This window comes from Rhinopithecus bieti, unplaced genomic scaffold, assembly GCF_001698545.2.
Source record: "Rhinopithecus bieti isolate Rb0 unplaced genomic scaffold, ASM169854v2 scaffold_20798, whole genome shotgun sequence".
NCBI lineage: Eukaryota > Metazoa > Chordata > Mammalia > Primates > Cercopithecidae > Rhinopithecus > Rhinopithecus bieti.
The window spans coordinates 817,513-832,882 of record NW_016810106.1 but is presented as its reverse complement, the minus strand read 5'-3'; the positions used below and the strand labels follow the sequence as shown (position 1 = coordinate 832,882).

General features: G+C 39.3%; 1 long non-coding RNA gene across 3 annotated transcripts in view; it reads left to right on the top strand.

Annotated features, from left to right (window-relative positions):
* The window catches only part of LOC108541742 (uncharacterized), a 58,985-nt gene that overhangs the window by 11,679 nt on the left and 31,936 nt on the right, over window positions 1-15,370 (top strand). Inside the window, exons 2-3 of one of the 3 annotated variants that reach the window (XR_001889049.1) lie at window positions 12,177-12,252; window positions 13,756-13,917. The exons of 1 other annotated variant lie outside the window; for it this stretch is intronic. This is a non-coding gene — a long non-coding RNA (uncharacterized LOC108541742). The remainder of the gene's footprint in view (window positions 1-12,176; window positions 12,253-13,755; window positions 13,918-15,370) is intronic. One more of the 3 variants, XR_001889048.1, reaches the window with a different exon arrangement.

The following is a 15,370-nucleotide window of genomic DNA, read 5'->3' as shown; positions in this document are numbered from 1 at the left end:
AGAGAGAGAGAGAATGAGAGGAGAGAGACTCTCAGCCCAGATATGCTGAATCAGAATTTAAAGTTTAACAAGCTCTGCAGGTGTACATCATGACTTGAGAAGAATTGGCTTGGAATGGTATCAAAAGAAACCTAGAGTTAGACAATTTTTGTATTTTAGTATTTATATTCATTGCCCTTTTTTATTGTATTTGGGGCTTTAGAAAAAAGGACTAAGAGGAACAATTGTCTCTAAAGATGACGCTGGTTGTTTTCATTCTCTGGGAATCCTCACACCGTGGAGTCCCGCAGGGAGGGAGCATAGACGACTAATGACATGGCCAGGGAACGGGGAAGTGGAAGAGAGGAAACCTGCCTTTTTATTTTGTGTCTGACTGTTGTTTTGGCGGCATATCTGAATCTCAGAATGAAAGTTGAGATGCTGAGCTTCTGGATCATGATGGTTGCCTGGATTTCCCCCTCCTAATTTCCTTTACCCAAGAAAAATCCAAAGAGGCTGACAGGACATAAAAGGGCTGAAAACCCAGGATCCCGACTATGGATGGTCAGTTTCTCAGGGAAATTACTCCTCACACAGAACAGATGGGATGGCCAAGGAAGAGGAGTGCCTACTTCCTCTGTAGGAAGAAGAGAGGAAGGTTCTGCAGAGGGGATGCTGGCTGGTTCCCCAACCAAAAAGCCTGACAGTCACCTCCTGGCTGCCCGAGGATGGCATTCTCACCTTGCTGAATCTATCTGTGCAATTGTAACTCCCAGAAAGGCGCAATGAGCCTTGGTGAAAGGGGCGGGTGATTGCAGAGTATTCCGAGGGATATAAAGTAATATAATATAAGTGGGAATAAGGATGGGAAACTTTAAAAAAATTATCTACTGCTGGGTAACAACCCACCCCAGAACTTAGTGGCTTAAAACAATATGTATTTTGCTCAAGAAATCTGCAGTCAGGACAGGGCTTAGGAGGGAGAGCTGGACTCTACTGTCAGCTAGAATCATCTCATTTGGCACCCGGCACCTGGGCTACAAAGACAAACAGCTGAGGGTCAGAATAGCTGGGCCTCTTCGGACATCTGTTTGTGGGCTCATCCTGATCGCTCCAGCATGACAGCCTCGGCAGCCAGACTTAATGCATGCATGCTCCGGGCTCCCAGTGTACCTGCCTCAGAGAGGAGGCCATGTGACTTTCATAGAACATGACTTTCACAGCCTCAGAAGTCAGCCGTATTAGTTCTGCTGCGTCCTGTTCATGGAAGCAGTTACAAAATTCCATCTGGACTCAAGAGGGGAGAACACAGACTTCACCTCATGGTGAAGGATGTTCGATGTCACTGTTAGAAGAACCAAGGAATGAGGTATATAGTGCAGTGGCCATCTTTGGAAAATACAATGCCAGATACATTGAGAGCTCTGTGTCTTGGAATCAGAGCTTCCCATGCACTGTTTCAGGCCACAAAAAGACTATGGAATGTTTCAGAGTATTTAGTAATGAATTCACCTTTCATTTACAAAGAAACAGGGAAGCAAGAGGAATTCATGTCATAGTGTAACGGTACACATTGCTAGCTAGGCACCATAGCTTGCTCTCCAGTTAAACATTTAAGAGGAAGATTCTGGCAGATCCAGAGTACAAACAATTTGGACAGCGATTTCCTTGTTGGAGAGGGAGTAAGTGCATATGTGTTGGGGGATGGTATAAAGATACATTGAGTCTATGAAAAATATTCTGTAACATATAACAGGAGACTCGCTAGACCAATGAGGCAGAGAAAAATCATGCCTGTTTAAGGAAAAGCTAACTGCATAAAACAGAAAAAAGATTTAATCTTGCTTTTTCTGTGTTCTTAATACTAGGCAGTATGTGCTTTCTGAAGTAAGAATGAAATTGATGAAAAAGGTGACACTTGAGATTCTGAGATTGAAAGGGAAACTGACATGTAAGAATTGAATTCAGGTAAACTAAAAATAAAATTGTGGAATCAAAATTCAATTCTAATGAAGTGAAGACCAGAATTGAAATTACAAAAAGCCAAATAAATAATATAGAAAACAAGGTAGAGAAGTTTTCTATCGATGCAGAGAAAAGAAACAAAAAATGATGACAGAAAAGATAGGTAATTTGGTCGATCAAAAATAAGACTTACTCGATGGATAAGAAGGACCCAAGGGAAATATAACCAGAACAAATGATGTTGCTTTAACATGGAGAAAAATGGAAGAAAACTTGAGCTAAAAGAAAAAAAAAATTTACAACTTAAAATACTGCACCATGTTCAGGGCAAAATTAAAGATGTACCCAGACATAATCTAGCAAATTTGTTCAAATGGAAAAGATTTTAAAATATTCTACAAACATCCAGACAAAACAAATGTTACTTATGATAAAAATGAGAATAGGCTGAATTAAGGGTACAGCACAAGACTAGATGCCACATGAGAAACGAGTAAAGTCTGAATGGTACTAGAAAGTGCTTATGACTCAAACTGAAATGTTAATTTGCAAAGAAAACAAAAAGAGATTCTTAGACATTCTAGTCAAGGGTTCAAAAAAGATACCACCCATGCACTTTTCTCGAAAAAATTAAAGAAATGTTCCAGTGAAACAACATGCTAAAGACAAAACTCAATAGCAAAATGAGTTCAAAAGAATTGTGATAACCCAGCTAAACATACTAAATTAAGTTTAAAAAATGTTGTAAATAAAGTAGAGCTGGAAATTTTTCTTGAGATAGAATAAAAGTGATAAATAGGTCCATAATTCTAAATGTCATTGGCGAGAATGGAGGAAAAGGAGTGTATGTGGGAAAGAAGAGTATGAAATTCTTCATCTTGTAAAGAGTCAAAAGTTATATCATTCATGAATTTGATGATTAGAGAATGTATGCATTCAAGTGTGATCTTAAAAAACAGAATTTGGGCTAGGCCCAGTGGTTCACACCTGTAATCCTAGCACTTTGGGAATGCCGAGGTGGGCAGATCACTTAAGGTCAGGAGTTTAGCCTGGCCAACATGGTGAAAACCTGCCTCTGCCAAAAATACAAAAAATTAGTTGATCGTGATGGCACACGCCTGTAATCCCAGCTACTCGGGAGGCTGAGGCAGGAGAACCATGTGAACCAGGGAGGCAGAGGTTTCAGTGAACCGAGATTGCACCACTGCACTCCAACCTGAATGACAGAGCAAGACTCCATCTCAAACAAACAAACAAACAAACAAAAACTGAATTTGAAGAAGTCAAAGAAAAATACATACTTATAGAAATGGGGAAAATAAAACCAAGAAAAATGTTAATACATGTTGAGTATCCCTTATCTGAAATGGTTGGGGCCAGAAGTGTTTTGGATTTGGGACTTTTTCAAACTGGGGAATATTTGCAGAGTATATGCCAGTTGACCATCTTTAATCTGAAATCCTGCAGTGAACACTTCCCTTGAGGGTCATCTTGGTGTTCAAAAACTTTCATATTTTGGAACATTTTGGATGTTTGGGTTAGGGATGCTTAACCTTTACCAGGGGGAAAAACCATATAATATAATAGAAAATGTCACAGACTTTTGAGAGAGAGATCTTATTTTGAAAGTGGTTCACACACTTCCTAACTTTGGTCTTAGGGAAATTAACTTATCTACTTAAAATCTGAGTTTTCTTGTTGGTAAAACTGGAAAAACATACACTTCCTAGGGTACTTGTGGGGATGGATTATCTAAAGAACATAGTTCAGTGTTTGGCCCAATTATGATTTGATAAATGAGTTGTTGTAATTTGTTGCCATCATTGTTTTTTTCATTATCATTATAAAAGATTAAAAATACTTGCATCTCCCTGTGTGTCTTTTCCTCAGGGAAGCTGTCCTGGCTTTGTTTTATGAACGCACTCCTCAATTGTATCTGACATTTTTAATTCTTTGATTTGTATCCTGTTCTAGATTTCTGATCAATTCCACAGACTTCATTTTTATAATGCTCCTTTCTTTACCCATGACTAATTGTGAGTTTTTACTGGTTTTCTTGCCTGCAACTGATTTCTATGTCAGTGTTGAGACTCAGTTTCCCTGAGCCCTGTCTGAGCAAAATCACAGATACCCAGAATAATTACCCAGGATGGGAGGATAGCCAGTTATAACAATAAATTTAAGTGATTTATCTTCCTATATTTAAAGTACTAAGACTTCAGGATTGGGCTAAGAAAATCCAACTATGACCTGCTCACAAGAAACCTATCCAAAACAAGGAGACACATATAAATAAAAAATAAAACGATGAAGATTTACTAGAAAAATACAAAGAAAAAATAAAGGTATTAATGTTAACTTTATTCAAGACTGGGTACATAGTCAAAAATATTCAATAGAGCAAAGTACACATAAAAATATAAAATCATCAGTGATACTTTATGCATTAAATATATAAATATATAAAACAAAGGTGTATAAGAAGAAATGGACAGAAAGCAATTGTTTTATGTGAGCCTTTTATGGAACTATTGCTCTTTGACAATAGGAAAAGACAAAATATATAAGTTTTAAATGATATGTATTATATATAATTAAAAGGTGTCTATAACAAAACCAATGAAAATAGAAAATATTTTCTAAAGATAAGCATAGAAAATGAACAAATTATTAAAATAGAATTAGTAAAGTTAACATATGAATTCAAAACTTTTAACGTAACTCTAGAGAATATATAAAGGTGAAGAGGAAAACTAAAATGTAAAAGTAGAAGAGAAACATAAAAATAAACAGGAGAATTTTAACAAATATGAAAATATTTGTTAAAGCACAGTAGTGTTCATAACTTTGAAAAGTTGAATTAAACAGATATTTTCATGGCATAGTTTACCTAACCTTAAGAAAAAGGGTCATGAACTTTTAGAAGACATTCTGGGGATATACATGTATATGTGTGTATTGTATTACTTCCAAAGATGTTTCATTTTCTGAAAATTTTACCAGTGATAACTTTCAGAATTTCAGAAAGACAGATAATACGATGTTATCTGATTTTCTTGATATAAAACAAAAGCTGAGTGTATAAAGATTCATTTGATGAAGTCAGCAACACTGATCTAAAATTGACAATAGCACAATCAAAAGAAAATAAATACTATCATGATTTTACAATGACATGTTAAATATTGTGATGACATGATGAATAAATGTGCCAATCAAAAGATAATGTTATTTTTCTTATATGACATTGTGATTCTTAAATTTATATTAATAACAAGCAAAAAACTAAGAATGTATTGAAAAAGGAGAATCAGAGCATTTCAATTGTGTAGGCACATCCTACTAGTTATTAAAATATATTATAAGCAACTGCAACCAAAGCAGTATGGTACTAGCTCAGCAGCTGGTAGACAGATTGATAGAACAGAGCAATGAACCCTGAAATAGATTCTAGCATGTATTCCAGCTTAAAGTAAGGACAACAAAAATGAGAAAGGCAGAGATTATTTCTCAAATGGTTAGGAAAATTGATTAACTCAAGTTATAGCTTTACTATCCAGCAGCCCAAGACAAAAACAACAATAAAAGCAGATGGATTAAAAAACCCACACTTAGGCAAAAACATAAATAAATAACAAACTTCTGGAAAGGGAACGATATTCTAAGCATAAAAGCAATGTAAGTAATTACAAAGGAAAAGTTAGATAGAGCTTACTGTTAACACAGTTGAAAGTCCTTTACATCAAGGAACATGTTCACAACAATCAAATTACAAATCAGAAGAAGTAGTTGTAGTAACAGAGCAGAAAGATAATATTGAAAGAGTACATGAAGTACTCTTACAGATCAATTAACAGAATACTCCAAAAGACATGGGCAGAGTATCCTCACAGAAAACTTAAGTACAAAATATAATTACCAGGAAAAAATGTTCACACACCTAATCAAATACTAATTAAAACAGTTACAAGATACATTTTATTCACTCATTAAAATAGTAAAACCTTTTTAAAAGAAAATTTTCTGTGCTGGTGGAAGTTTGAAAAGACTCCCTAAAATAAATTGCTGGCAGAAGTGTAAGTCCGCACAAACTCTGTGAAAATTTATTTGGTACTATCTATATAGGTGTCAGAGGTGTTTGAACCGGAGCAACTCCGTATTGAATAGGGGCTTGGTAAAAAAAAATGCGAAGACCTCTTGGGCTGCATTCCCGGTAAGTTAAGCCATTCTCAGTCACAGGATGAGACAGGAGGTCAGCACAAGATACATAAAGACCTTGCTGATAAAACAGTTTGGACTAAAGAAGCCAGCCAAACCATTAAAACCAAGATGGTGACAAAAGTGACCTCTGGTGGTCCTCACTGCCACACTCCCACCAGTGCTATAACAGTTTACAAATGCCATGGCAACATCAGGAAGTTACCTTGTATGGTCTAAAAAGGGGTGGCATGAATAATCCACCCCTTGTTTAGCATATCATCAAGAAATAACCATAAAAATGGGCAACTAGAGCCAGGGACTGCTCTGTCTATGGAGTAGCCATTCTTTCATTCCTTTACTTTCTTAATAATACACTTGCTTTCACTTTACGGACTCACCTTGAGTTCCTTCTTGCATGAGATCGAAGAACCTTCTCTTGGGGTCTGGATTGGGAGGCCTTTCAGGTAATGTAGGTACTCAAATTATCATTTCCTTTGACTCAGTAATTTCCCTTCAATGAATTTAAGAAAATAATCAGACACATGAACAAAAGTAAGTATAATGCTTTGCTTATTGTTCAATACTTATTGAATAATTGTTTATAATACTGAAAAATTTGAAACACATGTTCATTAGTGGGAGTGGGAGGCTGGCAAAATTACCTTTTTAAGAAAAGACAGTATACAGTCATTTAAAAAATCTTTTCTAAAACTTTATGAAAGAAATGCTCTGAGTAAAATAAGTGACAAAAGGAGAATTTTGAATTATATGTAGGGTAGGATCCAGTTTTTGTTATGCATACAGACACGTATTTAGGACAATGGGTTCTGGAGTTAGAATCAAAGTACCTGGATTTGAATCACAACTCACCACCTGCTAGTTTAAGAACATGAATAGGCCGGGCCCAGTGGCTCACGCCTGTAATCCCAGCACTTTGGGAGGCCAAGGCGGGTGGATCACGAGGTGAGGAGATCGAGACCATCCTGGCTAACACAGTGAAACCCCGTCTCTACTAAAGAATACAAAAAAAAATTAGCCGGGCGTAGTGGCGAGCGCCTATACTTCCAGCTACTTGGGAGGCTGAGGCAGGAGAATGGTGTGAACCTGGGAGGCGGAGCTTGCAGTGAGTGGAGATTGTGCCACTGCACTCCAGCCTGGGTGACAGAGCAAGACTCCGTCTCAAAAAAAAAGAAAAAAAAAAAAAGAACATGAATAATTTACATAACCTCACTAAGCCTCTGTTTACCCATCTTTAAAATGGTAATCATGAACCTGTCTCAGCTTGCTATTGTGAGGACTAAAGAGTTATTCAGTGTTAGGTGCCTAGTGTACAGCCTGGCTCATACATGGCAAATTTTACATTCACATACATTGAATTATCATTTGTATGTGTATGTGTGTGTATATATATATGAGAATTACAATTTATAAAATTTTCCTTAGTATTAAAAGATGTATGCACATTTTATAATGCATTTTTTGCCTAGGCTAATGGGCAGCCTTCAACAAATATCTCATGCACTCTACCATAGCTCAAAGGCATAAAATGAAACCTGGGCTGCTGTAAAAATCAAAATCCACCCTGCTAAACTTACACTGAATAAGAGATCAGATATGTGCCCCCTGTGCTCACTGCTTTCTAGGTCTTTTCTCTGTAAGTAAATGTTCTCCCATTTCCTTGTCTAGAGCCTTCCTGCTAAGTATAATGGTAGCAAGGGTATCTATGACACAACCCCCAAGGTGGTGGCCACCCCCATTACCCCCATCCTGTGGATGGAAACTAAACTTATGGCCAGTACAACACTTGTGGAGTTCCAGATCCCTTGATCAGCAAATCTGGAGTTATCAGTTAAGGAGGATATAATTTTAAAATGTAAGAAAACCAAGACTTCTAGAAGGAAATATACGAAGTTGAGACAGAGGAAAAAACAGTGCTTCTGTCCTTTCAATGTTCGTATCGAAGAGAATGTACAGAGGCTGCATCATTCTTGCTTTGTATTCCTATGTTTAAATGTGTTGAAAGAAAATTGTAGAGACAGATATGGAACTGATGGTAGAAGAAATACGAACAAAAGGAAATACCAGGTTCTTCAAAACTGAATCATGAAACAGAAAAAAGTCTTCTCTTTTCACAAGAAGTGAAGCCAGGCCTTCCTTGTAATAGAAGATTAATATGCCACCATCCTGAACAATTATTCCTCAGGGGCAAAATCTCTTCCATGCATTTCCCAGGGGCCAAGAAGTCATCTGGGATGGGGTTTGAACTTGGGAATCGGTGAGATAAGGGCCACAACAAGATGTTGGAACAAAGACCAAGTATTGAGTCTTGAACGTCAGTGTGATATGAAGCCAAGCACAAAGGCAGATTAATATCAGGGCTGGAACTATGAAGTAGATAAGGTTCAATCTGAGGTCATTTGTTGTACTAATATATTAGAAAGTCTTAGAGGTCGATAAAACCTCATCCTCTGAGAACAGTCAGGTACAGCAATTTAATTATGTTAATAATATTAGGGAAAAAAACCCAATGTGAACTCACAGCATTAAAAAGCAATATTTTTTCCTAGCTATGTGTTCCAACAGCAGTAGCAATTTGGTACTGCCTATGATATGGACAGGAGGCAAGGAAATTAAATACTGGGTAAAGAGGGCAGTTCCCTGGCAAAGGCCCCACCCTTAAGCCTGGAAATCCACGGCCCTAAATGAGAACAGGGATTCCTGTTTTCATGCCCAAATGTTGCCTTTTAGCCTGCCATGCCCCCTATCCTGTACCCATATAAATCCCAAACTCCACGATCCACGAGCAGAAGAGCAAATGAGCAGAAGAGCTGCACAACAGATGAGAGAAGAGAAGGGGCATCTGAACATCAAGAGGAGTTCAGCTGGGGACAGTTGGAGAGAAGATCGGCTGCTGGATGGCTGAACTCCAGGGGAAGATATTCTTTCCACTCCATCACCTCTCCAGCTCCCCATCCATCCTGCTGAGATCCACTCCCATCCGGCAATACAATTTCCCACATTTACCATCCTTAAATTTGTCCATGTGACCTGATTCTTCCTGGATGCCAGAAGAGGATCCAGGTACCAAGAGGGCACTAAGCTGGTTAACACTTAAGCCATCTGTGGATGGCAGAGCTAAAAAGAGCACTGTAACACACCCAGTGGGGCTTTGGGAGTCACAGGCACCCACCCCTAGATGCTACTGTGGTGCCGAAGCCCAAAAGAGCTTACCCTGGCTCCTGCGCCTGCCCAACTGCATGCTCCCCCTCCTGTAAGGGGTTTGAGCCATGATAGTGGCCGAACACACAAGCCGCACCCCTGTCACACATCCTGCAAGGGGGGTCAGGGAACTCTCCCATTTCAGTAGCATTTTGGTCACTGCCTATACTCACATGAACTCCTAAACGCCCAGATTTGGGTCTCTATCTCTCACCCTCACTAGAAGGAACTAGCACCCCTGGACCACACATACACAAACAGCAGCATGAACCTAGAGTACCCTATTGTTTCCAGATAGGAAAGATAGTTTCAAAAATGCCAGAGACAGTGCTGAAAGGACAAAGGAGCCGGCTTCAAGGTCTCCTGCTGGCCAAGTTATAATTTGAGAATCAAAAAAGCTATAATAATTGTAGTTGACTGAAATCTGATGAGTTTGTGAAAGGCCAAAATTTTATAATGATATTCAGATAAAAGTTAATATATATTAAAGATAATTAGGATGAACATAGAAATTTGGCTATCATGGGATATGTTTAATTTTTTATTAATTTGAATGAGGAAGTTAATATAAATTAGTTTTTTATTTCTATTAACTCTATTTGATTTTAAAATATAGACATAAAACTCATGTCAAACTGCATAACTAGAGAAGAGGTAGTACAGGAAACAGAGTTAGGCAAATTACCCAGGGAAAATATACGGAAACTCTACCAAGAACAGGAGGGCCTTCTAAGCACCAGTGGTCACACACAATAACTAGAAAAAGGATCGAAACTGTGTTCCAAGATGATGAAGTCAACAAATATCTTAAGAAGGAGAATGCATTGTACTACCCTGTTTCTACCTGTCCTGAGAGATGAAACCTCGGGATAGTCTCACTCAGGATGAGACACTAATGAGGGAGCCACACATTTAAAATAACACCAATAGACCAGGCCCAGTTATCACAATGACAGGACAATGGGCTATGTTACGGTAGCCAAGATAGACATCAATGTTTGATAGGGAAATTCCAGGCTACTAAAAACTAAAATCCATGGGGAAAATGTAGACTTATTTTTTTTTAATTGATGTGAAAAGTCAAGATTAACTTAAGAAGAAAGTTGCAGCCTGATGTCCATGGTTTGGATTTAGATAATCTTCAGAGAAATAATCTGGCCTCCTGCCCTGACTAAGAATCAATGGTTCAACCAGATCCTACGACTTTGGCTGTCTAAGTTGATATTCCTTTTCTTTCTGGTTTGGAATACTATAACCTTGAGATTTTTGATTAAGTACTGCTATAATCTTAGGTAGTATAGGCATAGTATAAAAAATTAAGAAAGGGGGAAGAAAACAAGACGTTGACATTTTAGGAATAGACATAGGTATTAGTAACATTTTTCATGATCATTGTATTTGTGTATGTTTTGTGGTTTGATGTATTCGAAGTGCTTAAAGGGATGGCATGGAAAACAGAGACTAAAAAATTGTCCTTTAAAACGAATGACACAGAAGAATTTTTATTGAGTCTTTCGAGATTAGTTTCTATTGCATTGATAGCAGAACAGACTGTAGTGGGTTGAGGAGCAGATGGAAATGGTTAAGACTAGGGTGAGACAAGAGCCTTGGGGCTAAATATAAGGGGAGGAGGGTGCCAAAAATGAACTACTCAAGATAAATAATTTTTTTCTTTTTCATGTCAGACAGATAATGCATCTACTTCATAAAAAGATTTGAGGGAGACACATCTCACGCATGGGCATGAAAACCCAATCATCATACTTATAAACTGCAAAAGGAGCAAGGTTGATATTTTAAGGCACTGTTTTTTAGAAGTCAAAATTAATGTAAAGAAGTCTATGATAAACAAAATGCCCATATTACATACTGGCGGGATGAAAACTAAGAGGGTGGGTGCCGATAATAGGTCCTTTTAAAAGCTGTCTGTGTGCAAGAAAGAAGGGAGCTTGGGCTGGAAGGAAAGCAAAAGTCCACGGAGGTGGGTTGGCTTGCTTTCAGCTTTCAAGATGGGAGAACCTTGAACATATGCCAATGCTTAGGTTATGGCCTAAGTCCAATCCTTTCTCATCCAATCGTAATTATGGGGAGGCAGAGGGATTTGGGCCCTCCAGTTGGAGATACAGGACAAATGAATTCTTCCTGAGCGCATGGTATCGGGGTCGGGGAGGAGAAAAGCTTTCATGGGACAGTGGGATGTCTTGCCTCAAATGATAAGTAGTTCTATCCTCCTGAGAACACACAGGCTTTCTTATCCCTTCTTCCAGGCTGTGTTGATTTGATGAGCCTCTTTGCCTACATCCTGCTTATAGGTGTGCCCAGGCTCACTTCTCTTTTCTTTCAGCTTCTTTCACTTTGCCAGGACACCATTGTGAGGGCTGGATTGGGGAGAGAAACTCTACACCTTGTTACTTAAAGTGCAGTTGGGGACCACGCCAGCTGGCAGCTTGTGTCTTGTCTCAGATCCTGCCTCATTGAGAAGCACCACTTATACCTCTGGCCTCAAACTTGCTCTGCATGGGAGGCACTTGGAGGCCTTCAAAAAATTGCCAATTGTGAGTTCTCCCCCACCTGCTCCTGTATCCTGATTTAATGGGTTGCTCTCACTGCACTTGTCAACATGACTGGGGCATCAGGATTCTTGAAAACTACCAGGTGATTCTAGTGTGTAGCAAAATAGTAAAGTTTGAGAACCACTGCTCTGCATCACCTACTCCCCTTTCCTAGCTTATGTGTGGCCATTTACCAGCAACTTAGAAGAAGGGCAGAGGAGAAAGGAAATAATCGTTTTTGTCTTTGATTCGGGATCATAGGTGGTGAGATCGATGATTTTCCCTCCAAGGGTCCTGTGCCTCAAACTTTTTCACATTAAAGCCAATCAGTTATCTAGTAAGTGTATTAGTTATTGGATTCTACGTTATCCCATGTGTGGGTTCCCACAACCTGTGAATAAGAGTATGTTCTCACCTGTTTTCATTTCCCTTTGAAATTCCAATGAACACTCCAGGTTGGAACAGTCCTTGCGTACTGGGGCAACAACTCTGCAGCTTTTCTTTCCAAATTTCAAAGTTTAGTTTTTAAGTAAGAGGCTTATTTACTCACATAAGCTTATGGGTTTTCCCAGGCAAAAGGGGCAGTTTTAAGTTTAATCAAATTTGGGGGAACTTTATTAGTGTCAGCTGGTTCACTATATTTTCTCTGAAAGTGCTTCAGAACCACAATAGCCGAGTGCCTGCCTTGTTTTGATCATGGAGGTAAGACATCACTTTGTTCTGCAAAGACTGAAGTTACCAGTTGAAGTTAGAGTTACTCATTTTGAGGCCACCTTTCATTTTTCAAACCAATTACAATGATTTGATCAAATAATTGGCCAACAGTATTGTTTTAGTCAAGGTTCCCCAGAGAAATATAACCAATAAGACATATATATGTATATATAGAGACAGAGATGAAAGATTTATTAGAGTATTTGACTTATTTAATTATGGAGGCTGAGAAGTCCCAAGATAGACCAACTGCAAGTTGGAGAACCAGGAAAGTCAGTAGCTTGACTCAGTCCCAATCCCAAGGCTTCAGAACCGAGGAAGCTGTCAGTGTAATTCTCAGTCCAAGGCCAAAGGCCCAGGAGCTGCTGATGTGAGTCAAAGGCCAGAGAAACTGGAGTTCTGATGTCTGAAGACAGGAGAAGAAGGGTCTCCTGGCTTTGGAAGTGAGAGGATGAGAATTTGACTTTACTCCTTTTTGTTCCCTTCAGGCCCGCAGCCCATTGGATGGCGTCTGCTGCATTGAGAGTGGATCTTCCCCATTCTAGTTCACCTACTTACATGCCAGTCTCCCCCAGGAGCACTCTCACAGACACACTTAAAGCAGCCGAATTATTCTAATTAAATGCCAAATGAGTTGGGTTTCCCTTTCAGCAGAAGGGGAATGGGCTCAGTGCCCTACTGAAGCACTGAGAATAAATAATGCCTTCCCAGCTATTTGGGTTCCTTTGATCCAGTCAAGTTGACACCCAAATCAACTTTCACAGTATTTCTTAGTATGTTTGTGCTGCTCTAACAAAATACTGCAGACTGGATCATTTATAGAAGACAAACGTTTATTTTTCTCACAGTTCTGGAGGCTGGGAAGTCCAAGATCAAGGCACCAGCAGGTTTGGTTGCCTGGTGAGGGCTGTGTCTGCTTCTGAGATGTTGCCTTGATGGCACATCCTCTGGAAGTGAGGAACACTATATCCTCAGGGGTAAAAGAGCAAATGAGTCAAACGCTGTGTGAAGCCTCTTTTATAAGAACCTCAATCCCACTCACAAGGGAGGAGCCCCCATAGCCTAAACATCTCTTAAAGTCCCCACCTCTTAATACTATCATCTTGGCAACTCCTGAATTTTACAGGGTACACATTCAAACCGTAGCAAGTACAAACCCTAAACTGAGAAAGAGGAGGAAGAGTAAAGGGTAGAGGAGAAGAAAAATAGGAAGAAGATGAAGATAAACAACACAACAAGCAGCTTTGATGCACAGAATATGTCTCGGACATGGAACAGCACAGAACAGGTAGTAGGTGCCCATCAGTCACTGCTTGAATGGATGAATGGATAAATGGATAGATGGATGATCTGCCATCCACGGCTCTTTATCAAAGCCTAAGGATCTTCTCTGAATGAAACAATCGTGGTAGGGTAGGGTAGGGAAATTTATTTTTCTGGAGAATAATGATTGACCTGGGGTCCAGATGAAATAAGATAAAGGGCCATCTGGTGAGAAGTCCTCAACCCAAAATAGGATTAGGCTGCAGAGATGGCAGCTGTCCAAACAAATTTCATTCCTGTTGACCACTCTTTCTGTTTCTGTTTGATCATGGCAGACAAGTGACAAAGAAGCAACCCTCTGTAAGTCTCTTGACTCCCTGGATTGAATATGTCCCCAGTCTTAGGGAGAGACCTGCAAAGGAAATTCCATGCATGCTACATTCCAGCCTAGCAAATACACACTGACATTTAGGTCTGAGTGTCTCACAATCTAGGTACAAAATAGAGCAAAGACTGAAAATGCTCCTAGGAATTAATGTCTTTTGGTCACTTAGGATCACTGAGCTGGATTGAAAAGAAAGGAAATTTCATCTGGACAAGCTATACTATAACTGGGCACTTCTACAATGCAGTAAATTAACAGGACTTTACCATTTACTTTATTAAGAAACTCTTATAGCAGAACTCCGAAAATACAAGTAAAAGTGTACTGATTGTTCAATACATTTATAACAAATTGGAATTTTCAAAGTTTTAAGATGGTCTGTTAATCGCAAGGAAATCCCTGGGTGCTATTTGCTGTAGAGCCATGCATGAGAAAAAGACACTAGGAGATAGTGGAAAAAAGCCAAGATGTGTTTTCCTGTCCTTTCTTCTCTATTCAACACAGAAAACAATGCTTCTGTGACCAGATGGATGGTGTTTTTCTCCCCACACACCAAGCAATCAATTCTCCAGCCAGCTCTCCAGTGGACACCAGGTGGTTGTTCTCTGAGTCAACTTAATTCTGTCACTATCTACTTGGAGACAGCATCAGATCCCTTAGGTTGGGGGTTCAGCCCCGCAAGACTGCATCCCACTTCAGATGCCAGTCACAAGCCCTAGTTTGTGGCCTGCCCCTCTGCCGATTGGCTATAAATTGGGGTTCCCATAACCCCCTCCTGGAGTTTGATTAATTTGTTAGAGCAGCTCACAGAACTCAGGAAACACTCTACTTATGTTTACATGTTTATTATGAAGGACATTACAAAGGATACAGTTGAACAGCCAGATGGAAGAGATGCATAGTGTGAGGTCTGTGGAAAAGGGCATGGAGCTTCCCTGCCCTCTCTAGGTGCTCTACCCTGCAGGAATCTCCACGTGTTTAGCTTTCTGGAAGCTCTGTCCAACCTTGTCCTTTCTCAGGTTTTTATGGAGTCTTCATTGCATAGTCATGATTGATGACATCATTGGGCCGTTGGTGATCAACTCAATCTTCA